Source organism: Dermacentor albipictus, chromosome 1 (assembly GCF_038994185.2).
Source record: "Dermacentor albipictus isolate Rhodes 1998 colony chromosome 1, USDA_Dalb.pri_finalv2, whole genome shotgun sequence".
Taxonomy (NCBI): Eukaryota; Metazoa; Arthropoda; class Arachnida; order Ixodida; family Ixodidae; genus Dermacentor; species Dermacentor albipictus.
This window is the reverse complement of record NC_091821.1, coordinates 105,550,089-105,565,062: the sequence shown is the minus strand read 5'-3', so window position 1 is coordinate 105,565,062 and position 14,974 is coordinate 105,550,089. Positions and strand designations below refer to the sequence as shown.

The window sequence follows — 14,974 nt, the reverse complement described above, 5'->3', positions numbered from 1 at the left end:
AGTAGTCCAATGGTCAATTCACGTAAGGTTCATAGAAATTTACAATTCAAATCATATTAATCAGATTTCTGTCTACCAGAATATCTCACAGGGCTATCAAGGCACATCTTCGTTTAATAGTGCATGACCATGGAACTTGCAAGTGCTTCCGTTATGGAAAATTCACGTCTAAGTTAATTGAAAGCAATAAGACCTGAAATCTGAATAATGAAGAACCTCTGAAAGGCTGCTTTACATGCCCATTGTCAATGACCTTATTTGATGATATTAGCCATTCCTGCAGTCACCTGTTTCAAAAGATTATGCTTCAAGTGGCACTGGTTTCTGATGTAATGTGCGTGAAGCTGCCATTTTTTTCTCAACAGTTACTTCAATTTATGTTAAATATTTTGTTTCCAGGATATATATCTCACTCACTCACTGAATTTGATATGCTTAATGCTTTTTTGTTTTTTCTAAGAAATATTTGGCATTTGATTCAGTACCTTAGGCAGTTTCGTCCAAATATGGTTATTTAAGTTAGAGAATTTCGCTATTTCAACACCTCTACAGTATATGGCAAATCAGTTCTGGGGGATCGCTCAAGGTGGAGGAAGTGTCATCCAGTTGTCAAAATTGTCATCCACCCAAATGTAGCACGAAGCTACAAAGGAAACCCATATAGATTTCTAAGCAAGCTTCACAGTCGAGGAAAAACTCATCCTGGTTGTTTTACTTTTTTTTCAGTATTTTGTAGAGAAGAATTTTTCCCTTTCATTTCACATCTACAGTAAAGTTCCAGCAGAACCAAGCTCCATTCGGGATGGTGCCCACAATAACCTAGTGCTGTTAATGCACCTAAACATCACAACCATTATTTCTTTCACAAGGCAAGTAAGTTAATCCTTTATTCAAATTAAATCTGCTACCTTTAATGTTTAGAGGGACACTAAATGCAAACATTAGGCCATATCAATGTGACTGATTGGTACCTGAACATGTCCAAACCATCATTTCTATTAAGAACAGAGATCTCATAAGCAATAAAATTATGTAAACATAGGACAGGATTGTTAACACATGACACCAAACAATTCGTAAAATATAAAAGTTACATACACTGCATTTCAAAATGATAAGAAAATACAGTCTGGCCTATTTTATTAGATTTTCCTAAAGAAAATTTACTCTGTCGGGCTATTGGCAACAGTAAGGCAACCCTCCCTCTGTAGGCAGGTTTCTTATTCAACGATAGCAGTCCACGGTACAGCACAACCTCCGAGACTGCCAGAGCAGCTTAATTTTTAGGTTTTTCTATGTAATTCGCTCCTTTCATTGCAGCTAATTTGGATTGCTGAAGATTTGCACAGTCTCTTCAATCACACTTTTCTCTGTAACAGAGTCATCTTTTGGCATAACAAAAATCTTGCAAAGTTACCAGAAAGGTAATCTAACATTGGAGATTGGTTCAATGTTTGCCTTTAGCATCCCTTTAATCCCTTCAGGCACTGCATGCACAATTGCGCATGCCATGATAGTACATCAAGAGCAAAAGACCTGATGAATCATTATGTACGAAATGTGTCCCGTATATCTTGACAAACTTCTGATTGGATCTGTGCTGAACGTTTGAATCATTTGTGTAAAGTGTTTTAGTAAAACTAGTTCAAAGGTTAATGGTCGGGTGTCTGCCCTCGGTGTCATTATGTCGTCATGTAGTGAATTCACTTTTGTTTTGTTTTTTCACAATGTTTCACATCAGGCACATTTTCAAGTAGCTGGATAGATGCTTTTCATGTATGCGTCACATGAAATAAATTTGTTCTGCAGCTGTACACTTTTGATGATTCTGAAGATGGGAGAAATATGGCAAAATTAAATTTTCAAGTCAAAATTTATTGGTGCCTGAAGAGGTTGCGCAATTAATATGAAACTCATAGGTCGACTTAGGTTCAACAATGTGTGTCCCATGAACGAGATGCCACCGGCTTTTTCGAACATCGCCAAACTAGAAAATTAACAGCAGCTACTGCTCATTTCAGAAAAATTTTGTAGACGCGTCGGGTACAGCTAAAGTTAATCATCCGCACCACAATTTGTGTGAAACGTCTCATATGAAGAGAGTTACGGACGATTACAAGTTGCCCTCCTCCACAGTCATGCATTTTCTCAACTCATTCGCCAAGTGATCGGGGCTAAGTAGCAGTAACACAGTAACACGCAGTAGCACAGATTTTTTTTTGCATAATGGATCATTACCAACTAGCTCAGCTTTCTGTTGTTATCGGGGCTAAGCTCCGCCTTCACTGGCTCTGCATCATGATGGCACGTCGTGCCGTCGACTTCCGGTTCTCTAGGAGCGAGCGCACGAAGCCTCTCCAAACTCTCCGCCAGCTGCTTGGCAGTCGACCCCAAGCGAGAGCTTTCAAAGCAGCATGCGTTGCGAGCAGTGTGTCGAAGCGCCGAACGTGTCTGGTATTCCGGTAACTACAGGTAAGATGGGCATTTCGGCAGATGGCTGGAGGCATAAACTCAAGGTGATAAAGAAACTTTAGCGTAAACGTACGTGAGCGGCCTGATCGGTCTGTACGGTTCAGCCACTTGTTGGCGCAGCGCTTAACCAGCCAAACAAAGCGCTAATATTGCTCTAACCAAGTGTAAAACATTTTAAGCATTTACAAAAACAACGTGTTAACGATTACACTCAGGCGAAAAATTTAGACCAGCAGCAAAGAATCCATTTTGTTACTGCTACTGTGTTTGGTTGAGCACTGTGCCACCAGGTGGCTGCACCGTGCAGACCATTCCCGTTTGCACTTCTGCTCATCCTGTGAAACGGCACGGTCAAACGGCCAGGCCCTGTCTCCATGCGCTTTCGTTTAGCCGAATACCGGACTCGCGAAACCCTGTTGCGTTAGTAATTTTCTGGTGTAAAGTGACGGGCGCAAACGCGCAAATCTTGGCGCTGATCGGATAGCGGCAGTCCGATGCGCAGCAGCCAGTTCGCTCGTCTGCTGCCTTGCAGAGGGACACGATGTCGCAGCTTGACATATTGCCAGTCGCTACGTTTGCAGTCCACAACGCTACAAAGTCCAATCATAGTGCTCGTGAAAAGACTGAGACAGACTCTGACCGCGGAGCTCTGGTCAAACTGGAGTACGTCGTAACGCAAGCAGACAAGGCTTGCTGTGTGCTGCAAGTGCTCAAGTGTAGTGATAAATTGTTCTTGTACATTCTTTCTGTTATACGTTCTTTTTATAGAAACAAATTAACTAACATTCCAACTATTACTATCGTTATTTGTTCGCCATAAAGGTGGAAAAATTACCGATGACACGCCCTGGGCAGCCATTCAGATAGCTCGCCCTAATGACGTCACGTGGGTGATTTACATCATATGGGTAGGGGAGGCTGAAAATTCCGCCGAGCAGTGTGCTGCGATCGGCAGCGATGTACATTCTTAAAACCTTGTAATTACACGCTTTACGCGGAGCACTTAAGATGCGTCAATTAATGATCAAAATGACCTACTCTAACGATTCAGTATGTTTGTACAATATCGTCCAAATAGTTTCAGGGTCCCTTTAAGGGCAGTCAGCATTACTATACAGCCAAGCTCACCAAAAGGATCCAAGAGCTAACCCCAAATGCACAGATTAGATTTGTCTCACTACTGCATTTGGCTAACTACACTTTATCCAGATTGGAAGGCATTCCAATTAATGCCCTGTTCCTCTTAAGTGCTGTATTTTGAACATATTAGTCAAAAACTGAAGACAATGTACTGGCACAAACAGGCAATAATATATTCAAAGATGATAACAAGGAATAAGAGTGATCATGTGAGAAAAGTAAGCCGCGGCTTATGTCTAGCACTGAAATTGGAAGAAAGTGTGTTTGTGATTTCAAACATTTATATTTTTACTTCATTTTTTGGTTGGCTTACATATTTGAACACGCAGTTTATTTCTTTTTCTCTATCTTAGAAGAGAGCTGTAAAAGAAAGCCATCTTACATTCATCGGATGATACCACAGAGCAATTCTCACTTCAGACAGGTAAAAAAAGCTGCTTTGCAAGTAGTGCACATGAACAACAAGAAATTGTTTTAAGATATCAATAAGAACATATCAGAAAAGCTTTGAGAATTTACGAACATCTTTAACAATTATTGAAAAATAAATAAGTTGTTCAAGTCGCTATTTCACTGACCCTTGATAAGTCAAGAATGCCCAAGACATGGTCATAAAGATAATACTTGCTCACTTTATTCTAAGTTAAAGAGATTGAAATACAACAATTGTCCAAAGTCCCTGTTCTTTGAATTTGGTAAACTGAATAAACTGTAGCAATTACATGATCTTCTGGCCTTGTAGAGCTAACTGTGACCTAAGTTCGCAAGCATTTACATGCAACAAAATGTTATAAATTTTGGGGAACCGAACACACGAAAAAATAATAGAGTAGATTTTGAATAAAGGTAATGCAGGAAGCAGAGCACTAAAAGATGTGACTTAAATGGGGTTTCAGAGTATGAACACATTACGAAAAAAATTTTATAAACCGGAAATGTAGGACAGAAGTTCTGCAGCATATATATGTGCAGAATTTCATCTGTTAAAAATGCCACCAAATTGATCTATCATTTGCATATTTATTTTGGCAACTCGTTAGCAGTAAACTCTTACTGGAACGAAGAATTTTGCAGTTTGTTTTGCATGAGAACATATGAAGCACTACAACTTCCCTGGTTTATCTGGTTAAAATGCTAAATATCTGCAATTTACAAACCTGGGAATCAAAAAGAGAATTCAGCCAGAAGAGAGGATTTGTGTTGCTTTCTATATGTGGGACTCCCTCGCTTTATGTGCTCATTATTTTATTTTGCTCACAGCAGGCAAGTCACACATACCATAATAAGCAGTGGAGCTCTTCCATGAACTGCATAGGGTCACTGGCTGCACAGGCCCACTCAGATCGTTGATTGCACTTATTCGATGATGTGAATTCACTCAAGTGATCACGTGAATGTGCTTGCACGTGATAGTTGTTTTACAGCGAAGCTGTATATGGCTAGCTGATTTGTTCGTCTGTCAGTCGCCTGTATGCTGAAAACTCCTCCGGTGCAACCACATGCACATGCGTGAAAAAAGGAGAGGGGGGGAAAGAGAGGTGCAAAATTAATCAACACCACCTAGATAGCACGCGGCCTGTTTACTCCGATCCATGACGTCATGCTACTTGGCCTGAAATTTCCGTTGACAAGGCTAGCATGATGAAAGTGGCGACGTCAAAATTACTGTTGCCTACTCGGGAGCATCCCCACTATATTTTATTAGCCCCGAGAACGAACTACAGGCGCGCTGCGAGCGCCGCTCGCGTGACGTCAGGGCAAGGACTCGCGCCTGTCGTCTGCTACAGTTCGGGCGTTGTCCGGGCGCTTTCTGCGGTGTTTTCGTTTGTTCGCCCTCGTTTTCTCTGCTTGTATACTTATGGCGGTCGTCTCCAATATATTGCTACGGCACAATATGTGCGATCACGAAAGGCCAGCAGTGTGAAGACGACGACGACGATTAGATGCTAGCGCGGGCTGTTGCCTCTTGGCCTAGCGCAGCGTATTTTCCTTGTAAATATATTTGTACATAGCTTTTCGTCTGCGTCATCCTACGTAACATATCTGGTGGAGGTGGACGTTCCCTGTACCTCGTCACGGAGCTTCGCAGTGGACGGTACGTCGAGCCTTCCTTCATGGCTCCCGGCGACGACAACCCGACTCCGCCGGCTCCGACACCTGCTGCCCCTTCGACGACCTACATCACTCTCCCCGCTACCCGTGATCCTGGCGTATTCTCGGGCCACGATGGGGAAGACGTCGATGACTGGATCAGCCTCTATGCACACGTCAGCCGCAATAACCGGTGGGACCCTACTATTATGCTCGCCAACGTAGTCTTTTACCTCGGTGGCACACCTCGAGTTTGGTATCGCACGCACGAAGATGAGCTCACCAGTTGGGATTCACTTAAGACACAGCTTCGAGACTTGTTCGGCAACCCCTACGGTCAAAAACTGGCCGCGCAGAAGGCGCTTTCCGGCCGTGTGCAGACATCAACAGAGCCCTATGTCACGTACATTCAGGCCGTCTTGGCTCTGTGCCGCAAAGTTGACACCCACATGACTGATTCCGACAAGGTTTCCCACATCCTCAAAGGCATTGCCGATGACGCCTTCAACTTGCTCGTTTGCAACAACGTAGCCACGGTGGATGCTGTTATAAAAGAGTGCCGCCGCCTGGAACTAGCCAAAAGCCGACGTATTGACCAGCAGTTTGCCCGTCTGCCCAACACCCCAGCGACATCTTCCTGTGCCGACGCTCCTCGTCCCAACAATACTGCCGATGTTACCAGGATCGTCCGGCGTGAGATCGAGGCCGCCTATCCGGCTGCCTTCGACTCCAGTCCCACCAACACATCTGCAGTCACGGTCTCACTGATCCAGGCAGTTGTCCGCCAGGAGTTTGAAAACATGGGTCTTCACACCGTCTGCTCGGCCCATCGCCCTGATGCCCGCCCGGCCCATCGCCCTGATACCCGCCCGGCTTCTTCGATTTCGCCCCGTCCCGCATCTTCTTACCCACCACGTTTCCGCGACCCATCTGAGTGGCGCACTGCTGACGACAAGCCTATTTGTTTCCACTGCCATCGAATCGGGCACATTTCTCGGCACTGTCGTAGTCGCTGGAGTTCCCCGATCCGGTCTACTTATACTGCCTACTCTCGCCCCTCAGGTGGCCCTTCTCGTCCCTATGCCGCACGCTCCGATACTGCCGCCACTGATTCTCCTGTTAACGAACCGCCCCTATTCTCGTTCGCCTTCGCCCCAACGACGACAATCTCGCTCTCCCCAGCCCCGTCGCTCCTATTCGCCCACTCCCTTCGGGCGCCGCTCCCAGCCGGAAAACTAGACGATGCAGCGCCTCGAGGTGACGCTGCATTGCTCCCTACGCCGCCAAATCCTCTACTGACTTTGCCCACTCATCTGAACCTTCTTGACGTGCACGTCGACGGTGTTTCCGTGTCTGCTCTCATAGACACTGGGGCGCATTTGTCCGTAATGAGCGCTGACCTTCGTACGGCTCAAGAAAATTATCACGCCCGCCACGACGCCTGTTGTCCGTGTCGCCGATGGCGGAACAGCCCCCGTCATTGGTATGTGTACCGCCCGCGTCTCCTTCGCCGATCGCTCAACAATCGTGCTATTCACAGTCATCGCCCGGGCACTGTCCCCATGACATCATCCTCGGCTTAGACTTCCTCTCCGCACATTCTGCTCTCATCGATTGTTCCGCCAGTACTCTCCGCCTTGACCTGCCTGTTCTGGATCCTACTGAACCACACCCCAGTCGCCTCAGTTCCGCCGACTTCGTTCGCTTGCCACCTTCGGCACTGACCTACGTTGCCCTAGTGTCATCCCCACCAGTCCCCGACGGTCACTACATCGCGGCTCCTATGCAAGACATCCTCCTTACACACGGGATCACAGTACCCCATACAGTTTTATCTATTACGGCGAATTGCGTCTGCCTGCCAGTGGTCAACTTTGGCTTGACGACACAAGTGCTGCCACGTGGGATGTCTTTGGCCCAGCTTTGTTCATTCGAGGATCACTCAGCATCCATTGCAGTAGACGACACTTCATCCGATACTTCTCTACCATCGCAGTCGCCAAATTGTTCCTTCGCTGACTTACGGAAAATGATTGCCCCCGACTTGCCCTCCGAGCACGCTCGTGAACTCTACCGCGTTCTGTTTTCCCACCACGATATTTTTGACTTTAACGATCGTCCTTTAGCCCTAACTACAGCTGTCAAACATCGCATTAATACCGGCGATGCCCCTCCTATTCATCGCCGCCCGTATCGAGTGTCACCAGCTGAGCGTCAAGTTATACACGCAGAAGTTCGCAAAATGCTTGCCAAGAACATTATTGAACCGTCATGTAGTCCTTGGGCGTCACCAGTTGTGCTGGTAAAAAAGAAGGATGGCTCATGGCGCTTTTGCGTGGATTATCGGCACCTTAACAGGGTTACCAAAAAGGACGTGTACCCCCTACCTCGGATTGATGACGCCCTTGACTGCCTCTACGGTGCTCGCTATTTCTCCTCTATTGACCTTCGCTCCGGCTATTGGCAGATTGCCGTGGACGATCTCGACCGCGAGAAGACTGCCTTTGCGACACCCGACGGTCTTTATCAATTCAAGGTGATGCCGTTCGGCCTATGTAACGCTCCTGCCACTTTTGAACGCATGATGGACTCCCTTCTTCACGGTTTCAAATGGTCCACGTGCTTGTGCTACTTGGACGACGTTATCGTATTCTCCCCAACGTTCGCTACGCACCTCGAGCGCCTCTCAGCAGTCCTGGACGTCTTTCGGCGAGCCGGTCTGCAACTCAACGCATCGAAGTGCCAATTCGGCCGTCGCCAGATTACCGTCCTTGGACATCTCGTTGACGCGAACGGAGTGCAACCGGACCCAGGCAAGATCCATGCTGTTACGCACTTCCCTGTTCCGACGTGTGTCAAGGATGTGCGCAGCTTCATCGGCCTTTGTTCGTACTTCCGCCGTTTCGTGAGGAATTTCGCCGCCATAGCACGACCACTGACCGACCTTTTGAAAAAAGACTCTCCTTTCCAGTGGGGCGATAACGAGGCCTCTGCATTCTCTCATCTAATCGACATTCTCACAACGCCTCCCGTTCTGGCCCATTTCGATCCTTCTGCGCCCACCGAAGTCCGTACTGATGCCAGCGGTCACGGAATTGGAGCAGTACTAGCACAACGCCAGCGTGGCCACGACCGTGTTATCGCTTACGCCAGCAGGCTCCTCACACCCGCGGAGCGCAACTATTCCATCACTGAGCGTGAGTGTCTGGCCCTAGTTTGGGCGGTTGCGAAATTCCGCCCATACTTATATGGCCGATCCTTTTCCGTTGTCACAGACCATCACGCGCTTTGTTGGTTATGCTCATTGAAAGACCCTTCAGGAAGACTTGGTCGCTGGGCCTTACGCCTCCAAGAATATTCGTTCTCTGTCACCTACAAATCTGGCCGACTACACAAGGACGCTGACTGCCTGTCTCGCTACCCGGTAGACGAGCCTGACGACGCCGACAGTAGTACCGCCGACGGCATTTTCTCTGTGTCTGCCTTCGCTAACATCGCCGATGAGCAGTACCGCGACCTATCGCTGCGAGTACTCATCGAGCGTCTGCGCTCTACACCTACCGACGCATCCGTTCGCCGATATGTCCTCCAGGGCGGCATTCTGTACCGAAGGAGCTTCCTCCCTGATGGCCCTGATCTTCTTCTTGTCGTGCCAAAACATCTACGACAGACTGTGCTCTTTGAGATGCATGACGCACCCACTGCAGGACATCTTGGGGTAACCCGCACGTACGACCGCGTCCGCCGCCGCTTCTATTGGCTTGGTCTCGCTCGCTCCGTTCGACGCTATGTCGCTGCCTGTGATCCCTGCCAGCGTCGGAAGACACCTCAGGTGCTACCTGCCGGTCATCTCCAGCCGATCTCCGTCCCTGTGGAACCGTTCTTTCGTGTTGGATTAGACCTGCTCGGTCCCTTTCCCACGTCATCCTCTGGGAGCAAATGGGTAGCCGTCGCGACTGATTACGCCACCCGATACGCTATCACTCGGGCTCTCCCTACCAGCTGCGCCACTGACGTCGCGGACTTTCTCTTGCGTGACATTATCTTGCTTCATGGCGCCCCGCGACAGCTGCTTACTGACCGTGGTCGAAACTTCCTCTCGAAAGTTATCGCTGACATTGTGCGTTCCTGCTCCATTCAACACAAACTGACTACTTCATACCATCCTCAAACCAATGGCCTGACAGAGCGGTTAAACCGTACTCTTACCGATATGCTGGCCAAGTACGTTTCCAAGGACCACCATGACTGGGACACTGCCCTTCCTTACGTAACATTTGCGTACAATTCTTCCCGGCACGACACCGCCGGATTTTCTCCCTTTTATCTCCTGTACGGTCGCGAACCTACCTTGCCCCTAGACACGGCACTTCCTCCTGCTGCGGTCTCAACAAGCGAGTATGCTCGCGACGCCATCGCCCTCGCCGACCATGCACGCCAGCTTGCCCGTGCTCGACTTACGGCCTCACAGACCACTCAGCAGCGTCAGTACAACGCCCGCCATCGTGACGTACAGTTTTCACCTGGTGCGCTCGTGCTCCTGTGGTCGCCCTCTCGTCACGTCGGACTTTCAGAGAAGCTTCTTTCGCGATACACAGGGCCCTACCGCGTGCTGCGCCAGGTGACACCTCTGACTTACGAAATTGCTCCTGTGGGCTCAACCTCGTCCTCTCCTGTGGCATCTAGTGATGTCGTACACGTCAGTAGGCTCAAGGCCTACTACACTGCTTCCGAGTCCGATCTTTAGTCGCTCCGGGACGGCGCTTTTGCAGCCGGGGGTAGTGCTACGGCACAATATGTGCGATCACGAAAGGCCAGCAGTGTGAAGACGACGACGACGATTAGATGCTAGCGCGGGCTGTTGCCTCTTGGCCTAGCGCAGCGTATTTTCCTTGTAAATATATTTGTACATAGCTTTTCGTCTGCGTCATCCTACGTAACAATATTTTTACGGCGCCTTCCTTTGCGAGCATTTATTCAAAGAGCTAATTTCTTAGACAGCAATGCAGCTCTCAAAGGCAACGCTACACTGCCAGCCGAAGGAGCGCAGACCAGCCCATTGCGAGTTTTTCATGCGCGGATGGGCAATCGCGAAAACACAGCGCATATAGGAATCAAGTTTTGATACCACACCTGCCGCAGTGCAACAAGTATGTCACAAACGATGGCCATATATGACTTCTACAACAGTTACGTTGATTTTAATCCGCTAAAACAGGTTTGCTCACGACGAGTAGTTCATGGTATAATACCGAATTTTTGCATTTCGTCACAGAAACGCTCGGCAGTAAGACGGGAACTCAACTAATACTGGAGTTTAGATTCCACAAGCACAACTTGCTTCTTTAACTGCTTGTCAAGATTAGGCGGTTCTTCACGTGGTTATTTTAAGTGGAGGTAGTTTGAAGTAAAGTTAATGAAGGCTTGCAGCTATTTACAGAATACAAATAGGAATGTACCAATATATATTCCCTTTTCCGTGCTACACATTCAACTCACTTGAGAAATTTAGTGGTGATTGTTGCTTGAAGAATATACATGACGAATCTGGTTGGCGAACTGACCCAGGCTGCTCGGCCCAATTTTTTTAGTGAAGTATGCCTGGTGGACCGCATGGCTGTAGCCAGAAAGAAGTCGAAGCGTCAATCATTCGTAGTATGGGACATATTGAAGACATCGAAATTCCCCGGTGGAGGGTCAGAAATCAAGTGAAAGTATATGCAAGGCTCGTGGTGCTTTCTTTATGAATGTTTGCGATTGGATTGAAGCAAACTTTATTTAGCCTACAGTTGGGCAAGGTTTTCTTTTATGTACCGACGAAGCGAATAGTTATCCGTTCGTATAATTAAAGAACGCTGGATCGAGACATGGTGAGATAGAAGGTGCTTGAATTTTCCTTTTCTAGGCAACCTAAGCTGCGCTATAGTAGCTCGAGTATACTTTAGCCATTCCAGTTGGCGCTGTAAAAAAATGCTTTATGGTTTCAATTCGAAGTTGTAGTGAACCGACGGGTTTCGTAAACACTAGCGTGTCTCGCCGTACCGACAGTCGATTGCTACCGTTACGGGATCAGGGGTGTGGCATGTTGTCGATAAAGGCCACTATGACCACTATGAAACATTTCATCACTTTCAATTGATTGGCTCTCGATCTTAACAACGAAACTTTTCTCTCAGGTGATTGCTACTATGGTGTTTGTGAATTAACTATGTAAATACTCTACATGACGTGCCGTCGTGTTAGCAGCCATGAGCAATTCGTTTTTTGGAGGCCTGTTTCAGAGGGGATAAAAGTAGCAGCAAACTTTTTCATAAGAAATGCGCGCCTAACTATTTGTTTACGCATTAATGAATGACCATATCTGAATAGAACAACACACCAGAGTAATAAGAATCATGATGACAGCTTCGCTGGGCAGTGTCTTTCTAACATCGGATAACATGCTGACGCCAATTACCAAGATTTTTCTTCCATGTAAAATGCAATGTCTCTCATAGCTAAATACTAAGGGAATGCTAAGTGTTTAGCGAGGCATCATACACAACTTCGCGTGTTGAATTTGCAGACATTCTTTTTACGCAAAATTTACCGATAGACACGGCGCATATATGCATTGCAAAACCAGTAGACCTCTTTAACGCTACATAGCTTGCGATATCCAAGTCGCAAAGTTTCTCGACTCACACGCTTTTGAAGAAGAAACTGTGGTTAAGGCATGGCAGCTGAAAGAAGCCGACGTATCCTTCAATACGTACGGCTCGAGCCACCTGTACCCCAAGCATACACGAAGGGAACGAGCGCGCGCGGCAGCCGAGCAAGCCGGAGCGAGCGGCGTCCTGGCCGTGACGTCACTCGCGAGAGGGCGCCACTCCTAATTCTCGCCGCTAATGGCAGTCAGGCCAGCTAACATGGCATCATGGATTGAAGTGCCTTGTACTATCTAGGTGGTGTTGGACTAGCTGCGCCAGTAGTGACGTCGTTGTTCTCCGTCACAGCCGAGCGTGTGCGCAGCAGTTTGTCTCCGGCTCCAAAATGGGTAGGCTACACATCATACGTACTCCTAAGGAGCACAGCTTTCGATCAGCAATGCTGTGAGCAGAACCACAAACGAGCTCGTCTGGGCTGTGCCGACGCTGCAGCCCAGGCACAAGAACAGGCTCGTGCAGCCGAGCACAAGCAGCAACTGCATACCAAGGATCCGGCTGCCTACCAAGTCATCGTTTAATGAACCATTGGGATTAACTAAGTGATAAACACTAGGGCCACATGTTTCAGCTTCGTTGGTTAACCATCTGTACAAAGTGCTTGGGTAGTGATTTTTATTTGGCTTGGTTTAAACATGCATATTTTTGGGATATGTCGGGCTATCAGGTGGTTCCTACACGTACCTACCTTATATTCTCTGAAAATGATAGATAATTGCAGGCTGAGCTGGCTTCGCATAGCCGACCTCATGCTATGCATCCCCGTCCTTTTTAATATCTACTCCTAGAGAAGTACCAATGTCAAATGTGATACCGTGCAGAATAAACCACAAAATGTAATCTCCATGTGCGATATGAACACAAATGAGACATTGGCAAAGTAAGAAAAACTATTCAAAATTGCCAAAGTAAGTACTATATAAAGGTCACAGTAAAGTTCAGTACATGACGGATGATTAAATACAAAACTTAATGCTTAAAATAAGAAAAATGAACAAAACAATAAAAGATTGTCACAAGACTTCTTCTGAGAAAGGCTACAAGTTCACCTTCATTCGGCTCAGCAATGCACTACCAGAAAGTCAACAACGCAAATGAAATATCAGCATAAACACTGCTTTTATAAACACACACACTTAATTTATGTTGATGCAGGATGGGACATCCCTTCATACTAGCAGCATATCGCTCAGAAGTAGCTCCTTTGGTTAACTACTTCATCATTGTCAATCTGCTCACATTGCTTTGCAGTACTCCATTAGAGGGTAAATAGGAAGCGCCACCACAACAATATCACTCCACACTAGCTTGTCTTAATATCTGTATCAAATACACCATAAAAAGTATGTCCCAAAAGTTCATGCAGTGAGTCAGCAAGAAAGTGAGAGAGAGTGTAGCGGCTCCACTTTCTCCACTCAAAAGAACCTGGTTGACCTCTAGTACGAGCCCAGCCGGACTGCTGTACGACAAAGCAGAATTTTATTGGCACTTTTTGTCCAAACCATCTTTAGTCTTTGTCGAAATGAAAATTGACAAACAGATGAAACAAACTATCAATATGAAATTTCCTGCGAAACTAGGCAAGATAGGTGCAGAACTTAATGAAGTGCTGCAAAAGACCTATGGAAATGACGCCCTAAAGGAAAGAACTGTGTGCGAGTGGGTCCAGCATTTTCGCAATGGTCGTGAAGTCCCCAAGAACAATGCAAAATCTGAAAGCACCTCCACCTCGTGTGCAAATGAAAGCAACTATTGTACGCATTTTATTGTGGTCAGAGCCCACTGAATGACTGTTATGATGATATCAGAGGCACTTGATATAGGAAAAGCATCTGTCCACCGGATTTTGACTAAAAACTTGTAAATGAAGAAGGTTTCCACCAAGACGATGCCGAAACTACTCACTCCTGAGCAAAAGTTTCGACAAAATGAATGTTGCATTTATTGTAAAACTTCATATGACAGCAATAAATTTTTGCGAAGGGTCGTCACTGGCAATGAAACTTGAATTTATGAATATGAGATCAAGCTGAAGTCGCAGAGCAAGAAATGGATAAAGAAAGATGAGCCAAGGCCAAAAGAATGCATGGATGAACAAAGAAAAAGTTGAAGTCATGTTGATCATGTTTCTTGACTGCCATAGAATTTCTCACCATGAATTTATATCCCGTCAATTCAACTTTCTACACAGAGGTCCTGAAGCATCTGTAAGATCATGTGCACTGAGTGCAACCAAATTTATTGAAGAAGTGCATTGGATTTTGCACCACGATAATGCCCCTGCGCACTCTGCATTGAGCATGCGCGAGTTTTTGGTACATGATTCCATCACTTACTGCAACACCCTCCCTACTCACTGGAATTAGCCACCTTCCAACTTTTCTTTTTTTTTCTCGAAATGCAAAACTGGTGCTCCAAGGGGGTATTTTGGAGATGTGACATCAACTGAAAAAGCCACGACATCGCTGCTGAAGCACTCAATAGACAAGGACTTCTAAGGGTGCTTTCAGCAATAGAAGTAGAGGCGGAACCAGTGTCTTGTGTCTAATGGGGAGTATTTTGAAAGT

General features: G+C 46.7%; 1 long non-coding RNA gene across 1 annotated transcript in view; it reads left to right on the top strand.

Annotated features, from left to right (window-relative positions):
* The first annotated feature begins 2,344 nt into the window (after positions 1-2,344).
* LOC139049079 (uncharacterized) overlaps positions 2,345-14,974 on the top strand; it is a 41,042-nt gene continuing 28,412 nt past the window's right edge. Inside the window, exon 1 of the long non-coding RNA XR_011508113.1 lies at positions 2,345-2,472. This is a non-coding gene — a long non-coding RNA (uncharacterized lncRNA). The remainder of the gene's footprint in view (positions 2,473-14,974) is intronic.